This window comes from Palaemon carinicauda, chromosome 32, assembly GCF_036898095.1.
Source record: "Palaemon carinicauda isolate YSFRI2023 chromosome 32, ASM3689809v2, whole genome shotgun sequence".
NCBI lineage: Eukaryota > Metazoa > Arthropoda > Malacostraca > Decapoda > Palaemonidae > Palaemon > Palaemon carinicauda.
The window spans coordinates 14,659,901-14,664,900 of NC_090756.1; the positions used below are offsets into that span (position 1 = coordinate 14,659,901).

The window sequence follows — 5,000 nt, forward strand, 5'->3', positions numbered from 1 at the left end:
TATATATATATATATATATATATATATACATATATATATGTATTATATATATATATTCCTTTAAATATTAAACAATGCTTTTCAACATCTAAGTTCCTCTACATTTTAAATAACAAATCTACAGTACAAGGGAATCATATATGATAAATTCATCTACCTAAATTAGGATTTGAACTTGTCTTTGATCGATACAGAAATAGCTAGTGAGCTTATATATATATATATATATATATATATATATATATATATATATATTATATACATATATATATATATGTATATATATATATATATATATATATATATATATATATATATATACAGTAAATTCTTTATTTCGAGGCCATATTGGACTTGCCTAACAGCCCCCTGCATCCAACCAGTAGGCCTATGGTCCACCCTGACTCTGAGCCTGTGGCATCAGGAAAGTAATCCAGAATGAGACTGAATGTAATCCCGAAGCTCTTTACGTAACCTGCGGTTATTGTGTTGATTAGAAAGACCATCAGGACTACCACCCACGCGTACCTGTAGAAAGAAAAAATGGTATATAATTGGTCATATGTTTTTATTGTACACCCCTCTATTCATGATTGATAGGTCCGTGGTTCACTTTGGACTTATCGCCCACCTATTTAACGTTTAGGTGAGGGGGATTGTGTTGGGTGTAAGGTATAAAAGGGCTAGGGCTGGCTATTTACTAAATAATACGAGAGTGATAACTCTAAACATCTATTTCACTTTACAACGGAGTAAAATTTTATTTCGCTTTACCCATGTCTGGATTCGAACCCAATTAAAATAAGTTTGATATAGTGATGGTAGTGACTTTAATATTCAGCCATGTAGCCATGTCTAAATTTGGCCAAAAAAGAATATATTTAGGCATCTTTACAGTTGTGGTGGCCTCTTGGAAACTTTCCTGCTTAGCAATTTGTTGGACGAGGGTTTGAGACTCGCCCAAGCTCTATATTTTCTAATAGAGTCTGTAACCTCACCATCATATTGAGCAAGGAGGAGCCTATAGATCTACCTGCTGAGTCATCAGCAGCCACTTCCTGGCTCCCTCTGTTCATAGTTTGCAGAGGAGCTGATTATGTGTATATAGTCAATTTCTAGGACATTGGCCTGTGCCTTGCCTCTGCCATTCACGAGTGACCTTTAAACCTACCAGTGCAGAATGGAACGCCTACCTACCCATGATCCTTTGCCGACGGTGGGCCAGGAATTGATAACAAAGATTCCTCGAGATCAAGCCCAATGACCTGCGGCTGGGTGCTCCTCAAGGGGTCGATGGAGTCCTTCCGGAAGGACGCCAGAGGCAGTGATACTTGGCTGAGGCCATCCTGACTACCTAGGTTTCTGATCAAGGGCTTCCTCCCCGCAAGATTCAAGTTGAGCAGAGGAGTTCTCCTGTCGAGGCTCTGGTTGGATCGAAGCGGTGGAAGAGGTGATGAGCCTGCGGAACTGAAATTACTTTGTGTGTCCTCATTCAACCTGATGTCCGGGATGCCCCACGTGTCTTTTATAGGCGAGGTCTTCGACTTGTCTTCGAACAAAAATGGATCTAGAAGATTTTCTCTGGTCGAGGTACATGGTTGGTTTTCTAGCCGGGAATTTCTGAAAGTAAACACATGTATTAGATGGGTTTATTATCTTACTCTTGCGCCAGGGTTAATTATAATCGACCTAAGGGTTTAAATCTTTTGGTTTTCAATGCCTTATTCATCACTATTTTTATCTTGATATTAGATGGTTTTGTTGGCTTACTAGAGTCAATCATGAATGACCTAAGAGTTTTGTTCTATATTTACGATGCCTTTTTCCTCACTTTTTTTATCTTGATATTAGATATTTTTGTTGGCTTATTAGAGTAAATTATGAACGACATAAGAATTTTGTTCTAGAGTTTTCAATGCATTTTTTTTTCTTTATCTTGGAATGGGAAATATATCGGGTAGTGTTTTGGGCGGTTACTCTATTCAGGGTCGCCCAGAGTCAATTATAAATGACCAAACGGTTTTGTTCTTTCGTTTTTACATCATTTCTTTTCCATCTTTTAATGACTGAAGGTAAAATAGGAAATCATTTTACCCAAATATTTTAGGCTTGAAAAAATATATACGATGAACTACAAAATCTGTATATTTTCCGGTTGTTGAAAAAGAAGAAAAAATATTTAGTTTTGTTCGATGTTTTTTATTTTTAAATTCTTATCTTTTTTTTTTAAATTATTGAATGAAGGCAAAATATAATTTTTTACACTCATACATTCAATGATAGATATTTTTTTAATCTACTGTATATTTGCATTGTCAGTGCCTTGTCGTTATATATCATTATCATTATAATTCTTATCATTACTATCACACAGGAAAAAAATAACGATAATTTATGTATCTTTATAACTAAAACCCATCACTTTGCTCTTGGTAAGGATAGAAGAGACTTTAACTATGGTAAGCAGCTTTTCTTGGGGAAGGATACTCCTAAATCAAACCATTGTTCTCTAGTCTTGGGTAGTGCCATAGCATCTGTACCATGGCCTTCCACTGTCTTGAATTGGAGTTCTCTTGCTTGAGGGTACACTTAGGAACGCTGTTTAGCTTAATACTCTTCCTCCTGTTTTTTGGAGTTTTTATAGTTTATATATGAAAGATCTAATTTCATGTTGTTACTGTTCTTAGTATATTCTATTTTGATAGTTTATCATTTCTCTTGTAGTTATTTCCTTGTTTCCTTTCCTCACTGGGCTATTTTTCCCTTTTGGAGTCCTTAGGCTTAGAGCATCTTGCTTTTCCAATTAGGGTTGTAACTTAGCATACAATGATAATAATGATAATAAGAATAAGAATAAGAATAAATAAGAATAATGATAATGATAATGATGATAATCGTAGACACCATAATTGATATAGTCCTTATCACTGCCATTATTATCAGTCCACCCTTCAATAACCACTCCTACCCCCTCCCGCTGCCTCTCCTACCCCCTCCCCCTGCCTCTCCTACCCCCTCCCCCTCCCCCTGCCCCTCCTACCCCCTCCCCCTCCCCACAACCCTCCTACCCCCTCCCCCTCCCCACAACCCTACCCATAACCCTAATCCAATTGACCACGAAAATGAGCTTATCTCTGACCGCCCCCCCCCTACCCGGGTGTGTTTGTCAACAAAGGTTGTTTATGAGTTCGTAAGTCTGTTTTTATGGCACCACTTCGACCAACTTTTGAGTGTCTATAAACAGTCTGTTAAGAAAGTGTCACTTTCTTAATGGGTGGGTGTTAGCTGCCTTTTTTTGCTGTAACTGCTATTATTAATAAGGCTAATAATGATGGTCTTCCACTGTCTTGGATTAGAGTTCTCTTGCTTGAGAGTACGCTTGGGCTCACTAATCTATCTTATACCTTTTCCTCTTGATTTGTTAAAGTTGTTATAGTTTATATAAGAAATATTTATTTTAATGTTACTGTTCTTAAAATCATATATTTTTCCTTGTTTCATTGCCTCACTCGGCTATTTTCCCTGTTGGAGCCCCTGGGCTTATAGCATCCTGCTTTTCCAACTAGGGTTGTAGCTTAGCAAATATTAATAATAACAATAATAATAATAATAATAATAATAATAATAATAATAATAATAATAAAGGCAACTGCTGATATTAATATTGCTAATAATTATGCTGATATTAATGATAATAATGAAGAAGGTAATGATAAAAACTTGTGCTATTACCATTATTGCTAGTACTTTGGCTAATGATATTGACAATGAGAAGGATTATAATAATGATGATGATAATGATAAAATGTGCTCTTTTACTACTATTGATAAGTTATGCTATTAATATTGATGATAAAAGTGATAAAAATTGTGATAAAAGCGGCTGCTAATAATATTCTTGTTAACAATAGTAATAATATTAATGATAATAATGATAATGATACTGATGATTGTGTCCTATTACTACTATTGCTAAAACTTTTTCTATTAATATTGATGGTAATAAAAATTGTAATAATGATAAAAGCTGCTGCTATTACTACTATTGCTAATAATAATAATAATAATAATAACTAATAATAATAATAATGAACATTGTATATATATATATATATATATATATATATATATATATATATATATATATATATATTTATGGTGTCTGTGTACTATATCTGCGTGTCTATTGTCTATGTACTTAGATGTGTGTGTGTACGTAGATATGTGTGTTTGTAGGTGCGTGTGTGTAACCTCACAATAGTTTAAACATACGATCTAAATTATCATAACAGAATAATTAATGCTTTTAATAATTTAATAATTGAACAATACTAATGATGATCATAATGATAATAATTGTTGATGCTTGCCTTGAGAGAGAGAGAGAGAGAGAGAGAGAGAGAGAGAGAGAGAGAGAGAGAGATATGAGGGGTTTTAGTCCAGTGGGTTGAGGATTAGCTTGTTGAAGCCTTCCAATGTCTCTCTCTCTCTCTCTCTCTCTCTCTCTCTCTCTCTCTCTCTCTCTCTCTCTCTCTCTCTCTCGACGAAGGGAACAAGTGAGAAAAAGAGCTGATAGCTAAGATGTTCGATAACTGGCTTCAATTTTTGAAGCGAGATTAATTGAACGCCATTAGAGTTTTGTCGTAGACTAATGTAGCAGAAGACACTTTATTCAGGGGGATGGTAAAAGAGGGTGGTTGATATTATATGGTTTCGGTTTCTTCTTCTTCTTATTCTTTTTCTTATTATTATTATTATACTTCTTCTTCTTATTATTATTATTATACTTCTTATTATTATTATTATTATACTTCTTCTTCTTATTCCTATATATACTACTTCTTATTCTTATACTTCTTCTTCTTATACTTCTTCTTCTTCTCCTTCTTCTCCTTCTTCTTCTTCTTCTTCTAATAAGGAAACTAAGAGAATTCACACAAATCACAGACGACATATTCGCCATTGACCCAGAACTTTGCAACGCCAGATAGCAATACATT

General features: G+C 34.5%; 1 pseudogene; it reads right to left on the minus strand.

The window, feature by feature from the left end:
• The window catches only part of LOC137625491 (monocarboxylate transporter 2-like), a 33,091-nt pseudogene that overhangs the window by 7,424 nt on the left and 20,667 nt on the right, over positions 1-5,000 (minus strand).